This window comes from Onychomys torridus, chromosome 3 (assembly GCF_903995425.1).
Source record: "Onychomys torridus chromosome 3, mOncTor1.1, whole genome shotgun sequence".
In the NCBI taxonomy this organism is placed as follows: Eukaryota; Metazoa; Chordata; class Mammalia; order Rodentia; family Cricetidae; genus Onychomys; species Onychomys torridus.
In genome coordinates, this window is record NC_050445.1 from 50,328,907 (window position 1) to 50,346,650 (window position 17,744).

Consider the following 17,744-nt stretch of genomic DNA (forward strand, 5'->3'; position numbering starts at 1 on the left):
GATGTCATTGTTTTTCTCTGTTGAGTAGTACTCCATTGTGTATATGTACCATATTTTCTTTATCCATTCTTCAGTTGAAGGGGATATTGTTATCAACAACTGGAAGAAAATCCTGTTAGTCTATCATGGAGAAAATGAAAACACTAATAGATATATTTATTTGGTCAGTTAGTACTACCTCCTCTATTAGTAGCACCTCCTAATAGGTTTTTACAATGCTTAAAAATTATATTATAATATGTGTGTGTGTGTGTGTGTGTGTGTGCGTGCGTGTGTGTGTGTGTGTGCACGCGTGCATGTGTGTGTGTGTGTGTGTGTGTGTGTGTGTGTGTGTGTGTATTTCATGGCATGAAGTGATACATGCCAATATTTCTTATCCATGATTTTTGTTATTATCCTAATGATTTTTTCACATGTTTCCATTTTATTGGTAGAGCTTTGAAAAATTTGCTCAGTTGTAGAACAAATTTATCCAGGATGATTGGGACCTATGAGGAGCTTAACTCATGTCCACAGTGTCTTACAGTCAAATGATTAGAACCTAGCTTACACACACACATACACACACACACACACACACACACACAGAGTAACAACAACAACAAAAGACTAACATGGAAGTGTATCAAAGGAGAAAAGAAAATGAGAAAGTCTGTTCTCTCAAAAGCATTTGTAAACTTTTCACTACCATGAAATATATTGGTTAGTATCTATTGTCAAAGACATATTATCTAACTTCAACCTCAAATTTAATAAGCTTGCAGGAAATAGGGACTCTTTAATGTCCAATATGATTTTATTATAACATTTTGATTTAAGATGTAGATATTTAACTCCGTGCAAATCATGAAAGGAAAGGTTAATTATATCAACTCTGCTTCAGTTACATCATAGAGCTTAGCATACCCCTTGACACCACTGTGTAACTTGATTATAGCTATCTTGAGTGATCTTAATCAGTGGCAAGGTCAATACTGTTAAAGATTAATCTGTAGAAAGTTCAGACTCTGCCTGGGTTATAGAAGTCTGCAGGGAACAAATGTTGGATGAACTTTAATGAGATAAATCTGAGTAAAGCACAAAAGTCATGTTTTTTTGTGATCCTATCATAGAGATGTGGTCACTATGCAATGAATTAGTTTGAAATTCAAGGAGAAACAAGCTTTTCCAAGAGATAACTAAGGTAGAGCATTCTTAAAGAGGCATTAGATTCCATACGAGTGAGAACAAATTCAAGGTGAAATTTTAATGAATTAATAATTAAAAATAATCAGTGCAAATTATGCATTACTTGAGACCCAGACCAAATAAAACTTCACATTTATTTTCTATTGTTCTCTGTTAACTACCCCCCAAGAAAGGTTACATGTAAAATGGGTGACCAGAGCAAAGTCTCTGTGATTGCAGATATGTGAGAGAGAATGCTCTGCTGCTGTGGGAAAGATAAAAACTTCACTTTGCTGTATGGATCTTTCACATCTACAAAGACAACATTGAGGCTTTGAAGTGACAGGCATGAGTATGGTAGTCCTTTGCTTATGTCTTAGTTCATTGTTGTTGCTATAGCAACACACCATGTGGAATGTTGCTTATAATCTACAGGAAGTTATTTCTTACAGTCCTGGAGGCTGGAAGGCTTAATAGCAAAGTGCCATTAGATTTGGTGTCTGGTGGGAGCTATATTTCTGGTTGATAGAGGATTTTGTCATGTGTTCTCTGATAGGCAAAGAGCAAAATGTCCCTGGGGCCCAGTTTAGTATTCACCTTCATGAGGTAGAACCAAAAGATCCCACCCCAAGTACTATTATTTTGTGGCTAGGATTTCAATACACAAATTTGGGGGGAAACCAAGAACCTTCAGCATATAAGAAAATATTCTTCAGAATAAGATTAATAAAGAAAACTTTGAAAAAAAGCCACATCAGTATCATCATAGATCCCCTGTAAATGAAATAGATAAAAAGAACAGAATGTTCTACCTAACATAGGCGTGTCATAGTTATAAGGAAGAAAGATGCTGCACTAGGAAGGAATGGCTGGAAACCTCTCTGCACGCCAATCACAATGTCTGTCCAATAGTGTGTATAACCAAAGGGAACAGAACACCAGCCACAATTCATAATTGCAGCCCAGCAATCATTGAACTTCATATAACAATATTGTTTTAATACTTTTGGAAAAGCAAAGGAGTGTAAGACTACTCATTATCTTTGGTAAATATGTAAGAAGGGCAGATGACCTGGAATGGAGTATTAACACATGAACTGCCTTGATCCTTGGCACCTATTTTAGTAAGCACTGGACTAGGCCTGATGCATAGCAAGAGAGCTGTATAGCTTGATCTGCTTGGGGGACCCCTGGCAGTAGGATCAGAGTCTATTCCTGGTGCATGAACAGGTCTTTTAGAGCCCAGTTCTATGACTGGACACCTCACACAGCTTTGAGTCAGGGGGTTGGACCTGCCTCTATTAAATGTACCTCCCCATGGGAGACCTTAACTTCTTGGAGGAAGGAATGGGGGGGTGGGTTGAGAAGAAGAGGCAGGGAGGGCAGGAGGAGGGAAGAGGGGATCTTTGGTATGTAAAATGAATAAAAATAATTTTTCTTAATAAATAAATAAATTAAATTAAAATATATGCCCCAAATATAATAAACCAGTATTAGTGTCACAAAAAATAATAAAATAATAAAACAAACAACAAATCTAAAGCTTACCAATTAATAACCAGCAAAAGGAAAAGTCATGCTAATCTTCAAAAACTAATATCATACTTCCAGTGAACAGGAATAAATAAAAGTTATGAGACAGATAAAGAATGTTAAAGAAATCTATGCCAAAGAACAACAACAACAAAAGTAGAAAATATGGATGTTTGAACTACTAGTCAGTGTTTTTAAACAAATTGTGACCTCTGAGTTAAATGAGTTAAAGAAATGATGGAGAGATGCATAAGTAACACGCCATTTCAACAAAGAGATGAAAATCCATACCACAGAGTTATGCATTGGACACAGCCAAGGAAAAAATATGTTAAGAAAGCCAGTTAAAATAAAATGCTTAAAGCATAAAAAAATCAAAATGTAGTGTCCCAGTGAATGAGAGCTCTTGTTGTACAAGTGTGAGGGCTTATATTCAGATCTCCAAAGAACTATTCATGAGCATGGTTGCCTGTGACCTCAGTACCATAGGAGGCAGAAGCAAGAGGATGATGGGGCTTGATGTCCAGTTGGACTAGCTAGAAAGAATGAACTCTGGGTTCCAGTGGGAGACCTTGTCTCAATGGAATAAAATGGAAAGTAATACATCTCACATCCTACAGTGGCTTTCATGTGAGCACATAAGAGCAAATGCATGTGCATGCAGACTACACAGACATACATGACTCATATCACACATATAAACCATACACACACACACACACACACACACACACACACACACACACACACACATACATGAGCACTAAAAAGCTGGGTGAAAACTGTCTAACATACATTGAAATGGAGTCTTAGAAAATACATACTAATAACAGGAAAAATATATATGGAAAAATATTACAATTCAATTTCAAAAATGCTGAAATGTTCAAAACAAATATTCAAAAAGCTCAAAATTAAAGAGATCAGCAAATAACTTATAATTGCTGAAGTATACACAAAGGGAGAAGGAAAGGAGAATAGGAATGATAAACTAAGAGAGAGAGAGAGAAAGAGAGAGTGAGAAAGGGGAGAGAGAGGTACTATTTGAATCTAGAAGAAAGATGGAGGTTTTAAAATCCAACCAGAAGAAATAAAGAAAAATATTTATCATTATGCTTTAATTTTTTTTTATTTCCCCTAATGCCCAGTTATTAGAAACTTAATTCTCAATGCAAATGCGGAAAGGTAGAGCCTGATAGAAGGTTATGGGTCCTGGGGTACTTTGAGGCAGATGAATTAACAGTTAAAATAAGAGCTGCCCCAAAACATGTCCTTGCCTGTGCTCTACTCCCATATTAGGACACAGGGTTCATCACTTTTGTCCTGATGATTTCTGTCTTTCCTGGACCCAGCAAGAAGGCCAGATATCAGATGCCTTCATCACAAGATTCCTGGCCTCTTCAATTAGGAGTAAATGACTTTCCATTCTTTATAGGGTCCCTAGATCTGGAGTACTCAGATATTGCTGGACCAGGCAGACAAAGAAGCACTACAAACAGAACAATAAAGACAAGCATTATAGTAGACTTCTCAGGAGCTAAGCAAGTCAGACTTCAACAGAATGACTTATTGAAAGTACTGAATGGGAAGAAAGAGAGAGAAAAGCCATCAGCCCAGACTTCTCTAACCATTGAAAATATCTTAACAAAATGAAAGTGACATAAAGGCTTTCCGACAAAAGCTAAGAAAACTCATTGCCAGTAGATACAATATAAGAAATATTAAAGGGAGCCCCTGAGGCAGAAGGAATATGAATCCAAATGGAAACTTGAATCTACACAAAGAGATTGTGAACTCTGGAAGTGATAAAAGAGAAATATAAATAATGAACTCTTTCTAAAGGTTTATTTGGTTCCATGAGCACGGTCTAGTGTTTTACTATATTTATTTATATAAAGTGTTATCTTTTGCAGCCTGACACTTCCAGTTTATACCATACTTGCCTTATAACAATATTTTATTTTGTTTTGCTTTTAAGAAAATGCCATTATTATCTTAATTAGAGTAGGAAGACATGGTCATATCAAATTCATAGAAGTGAAACTAAATAATTAAATATTTCTGTCTGAAGATTGACAGGAGTAATTTAAAATGACCACATTAGGAGGAAATCCCAGAGAATTAACATGTTATGGCTTTACCTTTTTTTTAAAAAAGCTTCATTTAAGATAGTGGCTAAATGAAGAACAAGGTAAAATATTTAAATTGAAGTACAGGTACTGAAGCTAAAGATTTGTTTATTGTCATGCACAAGCATAAAGTCCTGTAACAGGTGTGTGAAAATCTCTGTCAACCATCTCCAAGCCATGACATTATCTGAAATTCAGCCAAGAAAAGAACACTCACATTGTGGGACTAAATGTCTCTCAGTTGATTTCTATTCTTAAGGAAGACTCTGTGAGTGGCTTTCAGGTATTTGGATTTGGCATAAGATACAGAGAAATGGGCCTTTGATAAGCTTCTATATGTACCACATTTAGAATTCAAAGAATATTTTATTGGCTAAATAAAAAAGGGAAATGGAAATTTCCAAAATTGAGGCAATGATTAGAGCAATAAAGTAAAAATTTCTCCAATCATGATAATTAGGATTTCTCCAATCATGATAATTAGGATGTAGATGTACATTAAATACACAATGAGTTCCTTATCCACCCAAATGCTGAAACAAAACAGGGAGGAACACCCTAAGTGAAGCCCCAAAGATATCACTACATATCTAAACATATAATAAAAACATGAAATATAAACATTCCTATTTAGTGCATGACTACCTAAGAATTGAAAGTATTTTAACAGAAGCAAATATATTGAATAAAATAGGAACATTTCAGTATTACTAAACAAGAAATGCCAGCATCTCTAGATTAGCAATTATCCAATTCAATCTAGTTCCAAACCATAATGGGAAGAACTCATTGTAAGTGGGCTATGTGCTGAACCTTGTTCTTTTCTCTCTAGCTTTTATTACCTATCAAAGCTTGGCTTCGGCTCAGATGCTCTATTTCTCAAGCTTGGGAAACTTAGCATAATCTCTCAGTGGAGGGCTTTTATGTTTCAGAAGCTCCCCATGAACACAGGCCACTAAACAATTCAGCTTCTGTACATACTCTCCTAGGAGCCTAGCTCTTCCTAGCTCTTCTTTGTCCAATCCATTTGCTCACACAGATATCACTCACAGAAGTTTACATTGTAGAGAAAACCAAGAGAGGCAGAGCCCAGAGTTAGCAAACAATACAATTGTAGGAAAGGCTGGAATTAGGGCAACGGTTATGGTTGAAAACCTATTATCCACAATTTGATATTCTGTCATGCATATCAAATACTTGCTATGGAAACAGATAATAAATGTATACAGGAATTGAGAAGTAAAACATAAGGGAATAAGGCCAAAATTATCACATGTATCCTGGTCAAAGAATAACAGGAGTAAATAAAACAAAAGCAAGGCGAATCAGAATAACAACATTGTAGTTTTAATTCAGTTGTAGAGGAAGCAGTGCAGAGTGATTGGAGGCAGGTATTGAGGCTTTGAGTCACCCTTTTTCTTAGGTAAGTAAGTAAGGGGTATTTTACTTGATGTTTGTAAAACCAAAATAAAACATTATTTGGGCTTCTAATAATATAAAGTTTTCTTTGTTATCCTTCCACACACTTTACTTTAGTCTGTATGAGACATTGTTCTTCACTTGTGTAAGTTTGCACTGCCTTATGAAGAAAGATAAAATTGAATGCCACTGCTACTGTCATTTATACAGAAGCTTTCTATGCATATTTGCCTCCTTTATTGAGTAGATTACCTAGTTTACAATAATAATTTATATTTTCTAATCCAAAAGAACAATCCCGCAAACTTTGCGAACTATACAACCACTTTAGCATGCCTTAAAGTAAGTAGATGACATACACATTTCTCCTTGTGCAAAACACAAGGTATCTGTTTATCACTTCTTACAGTAAATCAAAGCCCCTGCATCAGTTGCATTATTTTGTCTAAATCCAAACCATCAGCTGTTCTGTCACCATATGGCTGGAACTTGGCACATCATTTCATTTCATTTCGTGACATGCTTTCTTACTTGACTCTGACCATAAGTGCTGTTTAGAAAGCAGTGATTCCTGAAGTAGACAGATCATTCAATGCATTTTCTAATATTTTTAATGTTCTCCATACTCCCATCCCTCATTTCTCTTCCTTTACAGAGGTTCTTCACTCTGGGAGGGTCAGATAGGTCCAGCTCTATCTCTATGTTTGCAAGCTTCATGGTTGGGATTATGAAACTCTCAGGGGCCTCAGTACCAACTAGCCAGCATCACTTTCTCCCATGTATAAACATTATCTCTGAAAAGTCCTTCATTTTTTGCCTCTGACTTTGAATGGCTTTAAAGTCTTCCTTTGCTATTAAATGAAATTTTCCTGAATGCTTATCACACTCAATGCCTCATGATATTTTAATGTTCTCTATGCTTTCAAAATCTAGTTAACCTTTTTGTGTTAAATCATTCTTGTGGAAATAATTGATATGATAAGTACTTCCCAACTGAACTTCACTAGCTGGTTAAGGCATTTGTTTCGGGAGTTGGGACTTGAGGAAAGACTGAGAGAAAGCTGTCCCAGACTCCTCCCTTCAAGGTTCTAACTTTAAAAAAAAAAAAAAGTCAATGAAATGATCCCTAATAATATTCTGTTATATGTAGTGGATAGCCATCCCAGCATTGGCCTGGAAGTTCCAACCCCCATTGAGGCTTCGGTAATGATCACGCCCACAAGGCGGGGCAGAGGAGGGAGCGGAAGACCGAGGATCAAGAGGAGGTCGCTCTCTTGGTTCCGGGACGCTGGACGCTGGTGGTAGACCGAGCAGAGTTCTCCAGAGAACACCGCCGGACTGTGCTATACCTTTGCCAGACCCTGCAACCTACCCCTTCATTTGTAAGTTAGCCCACAAAATAAACCTCCCTTTTAACTATGTGGAGTGGCCTTAATAATTTCACCAATAGTTATACTCATAGATTGTTGCCTTATACAATTGTCACCATAAAGGCTTCATCCAGCAACTCATGGAAACAGATGCAGAGACCTACAGTCAAAGATTAGGAAGGGCTAGGGAATCTCACTGAAGCAGAGAGGGGGCTGTTGTAGGAGCCAGAGGAACCAAGAACACCACAAGAAAACCCACAGAATCAACTAACCTGGGCTCATATTGCTCACAGAGACTGAACCTACAAAGATCCCGCATGTGTCTGACCTAGGCCCTCTACATATGTGTTGCAGTTGTGTAGCTTGGTCTTCTTGTGGGGCTCCTGACAGTGGGAACAGGAGCTAGCTTTTGAGACCCCTTTCCTCATATGGGTTACCTCTTCCAGACTTAATATGAGGGGAGGTGCCTAGTCTCACTGAAATGTGATATGCCATGTTTGATTAATATCCATGGGAGTCCTGCCCTTTTCTGAATAGAAACAGAGGAGGAGTAGATGAGGAGGGAAGAGGGAAGGGAGGGACTGGGAGGAGAAAAGGGAGAGAGAAACTAGGGTAGGGATGTAAAAAAATAAATAAATAAAATAAAATTGATAAAAACAAAACAACAATAGCAAACAAGGGACTCAGAAAGACTTAAATGCCAGAAGTCAGGAAGAATTGGGGTGAAAACCATGAGTTCTGGACATGACAGGCCCTTGAACTCATGAACTAACAGCAGCTGTGTTGTCTATGTGTGAGTATGATAAGCACATATTACGAATGATTATTAAGAGTTGGTGACTCATAAAGGAGAAAGGGTCAATTTAATTAAGGTGTATGGTACCGGGTATGTTGATTATACTCCAATGACAGACTATACTTCCAGGTATTTATAGGCAGCACTAATGAGACTCGGAGGATTATAAATTTATTGTGTAAAGAGGACATGGAGTTAGGAGGAGAACATGGGGGAGTTGAATGAGTTTTGTGATAAAGATGGAGAATGAATATGCTCAAAATATAGTGTGTGCATGCATAAAATTGTCAAAGCATAAGTTTAAATTATTCCATTAACAAAAGAAATGAGAGTTTTCTCAAACAAATGTGAGCTAAAGAAAAAGAGAAAGAGACTGAGACTTTGTAATTAGTCTGGCTATATCTTTAGTCAGAAACAGCTCTGAGATACACACAAATGGTAAATGAGTTTCTAGGACTCTTGGCCATATTGTAGTGCCGTATTAATTACATTATCACCTATGTTTCATGGTGGTGAAAGCAGTTTATTAGGGGCCAAGGACTGCTTCATTTAACTGTTGATAGCAGCCAGGGTGGCCACAAGGATTACACTGGATCACTTATAAGGAGAAAGAATCAAGTTCAGTCCTTTAAACGCTCAGCTCAAATTTGAGTGAGGTAGCTGCAGAAATTCTACAAAACTCTAAGACAAATCCTGACTCCTCATAGACAGGCCTGGTGTTAATTAAAATCAATCACAAATTTTAATTGAGTGGGCTCCAAAATTATAACTGAAGTCAAATTTGCAGCTTCATCAATTCTGTCATTTAAAGTTTAGGACAGTGCTGAGAAGAGACCAGGAGCTTCATAATAAAAGTGTTCAGTGGGTCTGATACATCAGAGAAAATCACCTACCCTGTTCTTAACTTACTAGCAGTAAACTGGTCTTGTCTCTAAGGAGACCAGATTCCATGGTGTGAGCACCCTGCTGTAATCTTAGCTTGCAGATAGACCTTGCCTTCAGCTACTCTTATATCTCTAACTACATCACAGCACACCATGTAGCAGGAATGGTGATATAAAATATGTATGAGGGAGTGCTTACACATCTGAACAATTTTAAGACTTGAGTGTATTTCTGTTGACAGTATCCAATCCAAAGATGGGGTTTAGAATTTAGTCTACATTTAAGTGAAACATCCAAAGCCAAATCTCAATTCTATACTTTACAGAAACTTCTGTAATGCTCATTTATTTGTTACAGTGAGTCAAAATCATGTCATATGACAGTAAACAGTTTCAGAGACAAACATTTTCGCATATTATTATACCCCATCTATTCAACATCAATCTTCAATGAGATTATTAACTATTGTCAACATTTTATGAATAAAAAAATGGTTCACATAAGCTCATTTTTTCATTTAGTGATCTTTAGGTACTGTAGCTTATGTTCCAACCTACATCAATCTCACGTTTCCCTTTATCTTTCAACCATGTTCTGAAATAAAGCTTTAGGATTAAGAAGTAGTTCTTTTATCAAAACATCCTTGCTGTAAGAAATCACAAAAGAAGTTTAGCTAGATAAACTAAGAATTTTGTAAAATGTACAATGCAAAAAAATATTTTGTGAGATCATATTTATATTTTTAAAGTATATTTATTTTCCATTTGGTTTAAGGAGTTGCTTTATTTTTGTCCATGAGAACTCAAGGTGAGCTAATATCTTTCCCTGAGACCACAGTCCCTTCCTCCTATGTTCAAGATGTACAGTTTTTAGATTATTTTACAAGGATAAAAAATAAAATGATAAAAATAAATAGTATGTCCCAGTATTTTGTTTTCTTTTCAATATTCCCTCTATCTTTTCTATTTTACATCCATATGCAATGTCTTTGCACTGCTCCATATCCCCAAGCTTCACATCCTGTCCCAAAGCCCATGCTGTACTGACTGGGTCTTCTTTCCACTCCCATCCTTGGCCATTTCTAATGTGCCATTGGGTACCAAGTGGGATCAGGCTAACTTCACAGTAGTCACTTGTATCTTTCTCCAGCTTCCAAGGCAAAAAAAATCACCTTTCTTTCCTTTTGCCAAAAGTACTCAGTATTTCACAGACAAGAAAGCTCAGAGGACTTGACTGAACACATTCTTTGGAGTCTAGCAGATTTGCTGCTGTGTGAATTGGGGTCCATCATTGAACCACTTTGGCTTTCATGCTCCTTATCTGTGAAAAAAAGAAGAGCAGTGTTTCCCTCTGGTGTTACCATGAGGACTTGATGAGACTCAGTCTCTAAGTAGCAAAGTACTAGGAGATTTATGAACCTAGCATTACTCATTAGCTGTATCCTGTAATGGAAAAAAAAAACAAAACTAGAATTGCATCCATCTATGAGCTATATGTGTACATGGGCTTGTGCATGAGAGAAAGGCAAAGAGAGAGAGAGAGACAGAGAGATGGAGAGAGAGTGAGAGAGAGAGAGAGAGAGAGAGAGAGAGAGAGAGAGAGAATCTAACAAAAGAAAAGATAGCAAAAGGAAGAAAGTTGGCAAACACCAAAATGGTGTTTTATGATTATTAGTTAAACGACTTGTCAATAAAAGCACACTATTAAACATGGATTATAGAATGTTCCAGTGACATCATTTCTGTGATGACAGGGAAAATGAAGCATAATTCAAGGTGATGGCTGCAGGACTGGATTCCAAAACCTTGCAAGGGGTATACAAGAAGTGGAAATCTAAAATACAGTTAATTCATTAAACAGTCATTTTGAATTTCCTCCTAACTCTACAATCAAAACAAAGACATTTTCCTCTTAGACATGCATTAATTATTCACATTCATTGAAAATCTAGTCAATTCAGAATATAACAGTGTTTACATAAGTTATCACTACTCCGCAATGTTTAAAGAAAGGCACAGCAAACAGAGAAGTCTGCTGAACACAAAACTTGGTATTAACTTCCATCAGAAATGCTAGTGGGTTGTTTAAACCACAAAAATGCATTCAGTTATCTCCCCAGCAGCACATTTGGGAAGCTTTCTTATTAACTTAGGAAACTCAAAGTGAACATGAAGCTATGTTCACAATTGTCCTGACACCCTTGCTTTGGCCTCTTTCCTGGTGGCCTTTTTGGAAGGAGTTGCTTTTTGCCACCCACACTTTTGTTGTCCAATCAACAACTGGGCATATGGCGCAGCAGATGGGCTCTGCCCTGTTCCTGGAACAGTCACCAGCAAGCGCGAGCACAGGTTTCTCCACTTCGGCATGAATTTAGTTACCTGTTCCACTTGCAAAGCAACAAACCCTTATCCATAGTCACAAAAAAGTCCTGTAAAAGATTGGCTCGCATTTACATCCAGTTCTTATTTCTGACTAAGATGTTTCTTTTTTTTTTTTTTTTAGACAGGGTTTCTCTGTGTAGCTTTGCGCCTTTCCTGGATCTCACTCTGTAGACCAGGCTGGCCTTGAACTCACAGAGATCCACCTGTCTCTGCCTCCTGAGTGCTGGGATTAAAGGCGTGTATCACCACCGCCAGGCAAGACGTTTCTTTTCTGGCAGGGAGCATGCCACTTTATAAACAGTTCTTTCGTTTTTTCATGTAGTTCCTTCAGCATGCTGCATGAGTTTGTTCCACTTTCCCAACCAGGCCTTTCCTGTGTCTTATCATGCGTTCTAAACTTACTTCTCCTGTGTCAGAATAATAGATTTTTTTAAAAAATTAAGCCACGTTTCTACTTATGCATGTTCTGAATTCTGATCTGTTTGTCCAGGTAGACTCTTGGGCTTAACGATCTTTGTTCAAGTCAACTCATAATAGTGCTACCTGTAATAACCAAATACCACAGTCCGTAAGTTGAAACAACATTGGATTTTCTCAATTATGAAAATCAAACTTCCTGATGTGATCTCAGTATTAATTTTACGTGTTATATTTTGTGTTTGGAAGACAGGAGAAGGGATAAAGTGATTGTGTTAGAATTTTCATTGCCATGGTAAGACATCTGACACACTGTTAGTTCATAAGCTGCACTCCATATTCTTTGGCTTCACTGATTTGGGGGTTTCATGAATCACACCATGGCAATGGGGGAGGGGGGCTATGGTACAAGTATGAGGCAGAGAGAACACAGCCAGTGATGGTTGCACTGCCTTGCTATTTCCTTTTCCTTCATTTTTTTCCACTTGGTTCCCAAAGTGCTACTCGCATTGAAGTTTGATATCACTTTGTAGTTATATAAACTGAGAACACTGTTCCATACACTTTTGAGCATGTGAGGGTGTGGGGTTGTTTAGTATTCTATTAGGTGTTTCACAATCCAATGAAGTTAAGAAACAGTGGTGGTTAGTTTTTCTATTGTTTCTCTTAACTTGACTGAAGCTAGAGTAACTTGGAAATAAAGAACCTCAATTGAGAAAATGTTTCTATCAAACTGATATGTAGGCAGGCCTGTGAAGATTATTCTCTTGATTAGTAATTCATGTTGGAGAGCCCAGCTCACTGCATCTGGCTGGGTTGGTGGTCCTGGATTGTATACGAAAACAGGATGAGTAAACCATAGACAGCAAGACAGTAAACAGTTTCCCTTATTGACTTTGGATCAGCTCCTACCTCCAAGTTACTGATCTGCTTGAGTTCCTGCCTGGCTTCCCTCAATAATGGCCTGTGATATGTAAGCCAAATAAACCCTTTCCTCCCAAAGTTGTTCTTGGTCATGGTCTTTAGCAATAGAAAGCAAACTAATACAAGTTGAGCAAGAAAGTGGAGTTGAAAAAGTCACACTGGGTATATTTAATATATAGAAAACTTTATAGGGCAACAGTTTATGATCCACAGATACATTCTGTGTTAAAGGGCAAGGGTTTTTACTTAGTTCCACTGGGTTTTGCCTTAGCTTTAACCTCAGAAAAAGTCATGTACTTTTCAAGATATCCTAGAGTGATCAAATGAAACAAAAATGTCAAAGCCATGAGCATTTTAGCCAGTGCAATGTCCTATGGGGTACTCTTTCTCTGTGTAATTCCTCGTAAAGTTGTTTGATGGTGTTTAGTCTATCTTCATCTTGAAACTTTCTATTTGAGAATTCTCTTCACATATGTTTATTCTAAGAATGTGTGACAAATACAACAAATAAAAGTGTAATATACAGTGGGGCAGTGTGAAAATGTGGAATGTTTGACATACAATGTGAAACTTCAAGTGTTATTCAAACATTAATATCTGAAGAAGACAGTTGGTTAGAATACAAAGGAAATGAACTTACATTCACTGAGGCTTTGTGGAAAAAACTAACTATCAAAATCCAACTAGCTTATTTTAACTTTTTAAACGAGGTTTAAAAAGTTTCATGGGGTTGGGGATTTAGCTCAGTGGTAGAGTGCTTGCCTAGCAAGCGCAAGGCCCTGGGTTTGATCCTCAGCTCCAAAACACAAAGTTTCATGAAAAGATAAACTTTTGATTTGCTGATTTCTTCTTTTGGGTCTACAGTCATTGAAGCCAGTATTTATTTTCCTTTCAGATGAGATGAGAAAATACTTCAACACAAAATATTTTCAGACTCCCAACATGTATCTGCCTACCTGCTTGAGATCACAGATCTCGTCTACCCAGAGACCACACATCTGCATTGTCCCTTCACATTCTCTGGGAATTCTCCATCAGTTTGCTGCTGTTTATCCTTTCGTCTCAAACTTCACAATTTCACATCTATGCACTGAATTCCTGTCCTTGCTGATGGGCTGCTCACATGCACAAACTACAGAAATCTGGTGATGGCTAAGCAACCTACTGATCAGTATAACAAAGTGTCATTTAGAAGTCACTTTATTGCTACTTTCTTTTAGTAGAACAGTTGTATTTGGTTTGATCCTTGGTCCCTGGGATGTCTAGACTCAGGTGTTTGGCAACCTAAGCAGTGTCAGGTATGGGTTCCATCTCATGAGTGGGACTTAAGTAAAACAAGATATTGTTTGATTACTTCCACATTTATGCCATCATGCACTAGCATATCTTGTAGGTAGTACACCATAGGAGATCAAAGGTTTTGTGGCTGGGTTGGTGTTACATTTCTCCTTTGGTAGCATGCAAGGCACCTGTCTTAGAGTTTTAATTGTGAAGAAAAACCATGAGCATAGAAGCTTTTATAAAGAAAACCATTTAATTGGAATGGCTTACAATTTCAGAGGTTTCATCCATTATCATCATGGTGGGAAACATGGTAGCATGCAGGCAGGTATGGTGCTGGAGAAGGGGCTGAGAGTTCTACATCTTGATCTGTGGGCAACAGGAAATGAGCTATCTACCTTACTGACTCTATCTTGAGCAAAGGAAACCACAAAGCTAATCCCCACTGTGCCACACTTCTGCCTATAAGGCCACACCTACTCCAACAAAGCCACTCCTTCTAATAGTGCCACTCCCTTTCTTTCAAAGCACCACACTATATCAAGGATGCTAGAACATAGACATGAAGGCTCTAAGTAGGCACCAGCTCTATTTGCTCAAGTTCAACAAGTGAGTTGTGTATATGTTGTCTGTAGCAATAGGGTCTTACTGTCAGTTTGTGGAGAACAACGTGTAGTGTTGGCAGCAGCCTGGGTTATGTAGAATTTCCTTTGGGACTCATTTGGCCAAAAATGACATTGGACATAACCTATTCCTGGTACTTGAAGTTTCATTGGTGACAAGAGATATACAGCTGGGTATCTGTCTCTCCCACTATTTGGTGATTTCATTTAGACCACTTTTATACCTATTATATATATATATATATATATATATATATATATATATATATATATGTGTGTGTGTGTGTGTGTGTGTGTGTGTGTGTGTGTGTGTGTGTATAATATATGTATGTGTGTGTGACATATAAGTGACAAATACAATGTTGACATATAAATGCATACATACCATATTTATCATTCTGAGTCTGGAATAATTTTTGTTTGGCTTCATCCATTTATTTACAAATTTCATGATTAAATACATTGATTTTCATACTGGCCACTGTAATTCCAAGTGCTAATATTTGGTCTTGTTTTATTGAGTATTTTGATCCCTGTTTCTGTTGCCTTCTCTGGTTCTTCAGTGGGTGTGGTAGCTGATGGATGTATGCTGTTTGGTAGGGAATTCTTCTGAGGTCCTCTTTGGGTTAGCCTCTGAGGGTTCTTTGTAAAATGTGCTTCTAGGTATTGGGGGCTGATGCTTGAGAATGGGAATGGGTTAGGAGGGAGGCTTGAGGTTATTTATAGGATGGAGGAACGAAGGATGTCCCATCAGGATCTGCTTAATCTTCTAGTTCTGGGCACAGGGAGTGAAGAAAGGCCAAAACAGGAAGTCTAATACAGAGCTGAGGATGAAATAGGGGCACTGGATTTGAAGGAGATGGAGAAGTGGAGATCTGAAGCTCACTGACCTGCTTGGCTGGCCTACTTGCTTCTCTAGCAGACTTGGCTGGCAGGTTCTCAGGGAATGCCTGCTGAAGTTGGGGACTAGGGTAACAGAATGAATGGGGAGAAATACCAGAAGAGAAGATCTGCAGGAACCTCTGGAGATAAGGACAGAGAGGACAGCGAGGCTGCAACAAGCAGTCAGCGACAGAGCTATGAGTGAGTGTGGCTCATGGATTTGGAAGAGAGGACCGTGCTGGGTGGTGTACTCCCACAGAATGCCTGCTGAAGTTGGGGGCTAGCATAGAGCAATGAGTGGAGAAAGGAGACATGCAGGGGAGATCTGGTGATCCACTGGAGATGGGTAGAGGAGTTCAGGAGGTTTCAGCAGGTGATCAGCCTCAGAAGTGAGTGTGAGGGCGGGAAACGTATTTTGAGGAAAGAAAGGAGAGGTGAAAACAGTTAGCTGCCTGCTTCCCTAACCTGAGTCAAATATTTTTGTTTTTCCCAATTTTTCACTTCACATTGGGTGTGTGTATATGAAAATATTCAAAATTTCAAAAACATTTAATTTTTATTTTATGGAAAAACAATATAAATCATAATTATATTTGCTTTAAAGGTAGTTTCTTGGTTCTGTGTGTATAATATCATACTAGGAATTTAATGTATTGAGATTTTTTGCAATAAAAAGAATTGTAACCTTTGCTTTTTCATATGGTAAATATGTTCAATATAGGTTTGAAAATAGTGACCTGTATTTCTATGACTTGAAATGCCAAATTCACAACACATTTCAAACTCTGCTTTGAGTGTAGGCCAATGTCAATTTGAACAAGTTTTTACTGAAAATGAATTGAGTAATACTAGGCCACATATTACTCAGATTTCTGTCACTAATAAACACATGCAACAACAAACTTTTAAAGCCAATTTTCATTTTACCTTATAGTTTTTGGGATTTTCATCCATCATCATTTGGACCCCATGATTTCAGGACTGTAGTGAGACAAAACATCAGGCACACAGCAGAGAGAACAAGGCATTCACTTCCTTACTAGAAAGGAGAAGATGAAGGAGTAAGATTTGGGGTAATACTATTCCCTTGAAAATGCATCCCTAAGAACCTGAAGATCTCCCACTAGACTCTTTTTTAAGAGTCCTTCCACTTTGCTGTGGACTGAGGACTGAATTACATGGAGCTTTAGAATGTACTCTGCATACAAAATACAGCAGTCACCCACACCTACAATCTACATCATTTATATCTACATGTACAAAACACTATAGTACAAGTTTTATCTATTTCTAAACTATGTTAAATATTTTCTAGCATAATAGTCAAGACCCTTTCTACAATTTGATGTTTAAGTAGTCTACCTTATTTGTTAAATTGCTAACTTAAGTAAAACTGTTAGTGATATTTTATCATAAGAATTATTTAAGGGAGCTTATGAAATATTTAAAAATGAAGTTCAAGCTTCCTACTAATTAGGTAAATGCAAATTACAAACAATGTACTTTTGGATGTTTATTGATATTTAATGGCACAATTTAATGTTAAACATCTGTTAGGTTGTAGAAAATCAGAAATATGGGAAGTGTGTTCATTAGTATAGCTATTTTGCAGAGTAATTTGGCAAGACCTAGAAGAGCTAGAGAAGTATATTCGGCAGTGCTTCATAATTTGTTGAAAACAATAATTATTCATAAAGATAATCAGCACCAAGTGCAAGAGGAAAAATAGGTGACAAATGGATGGGAGCAGTGACTATGTTTATACAAAAAAATGCAGTTGATTTACATAATGAACTGCAATGCACTGTACAGTCATTGGAGGTTGAATGTGTTCCCGTGAATGCATTCAAATAAAACGAACAAAAAACATCAAGTTGAAGAATGACATAACATGACAACAATTTCAAGTTTTAAAATAATTCAAATGGTTCTTATTG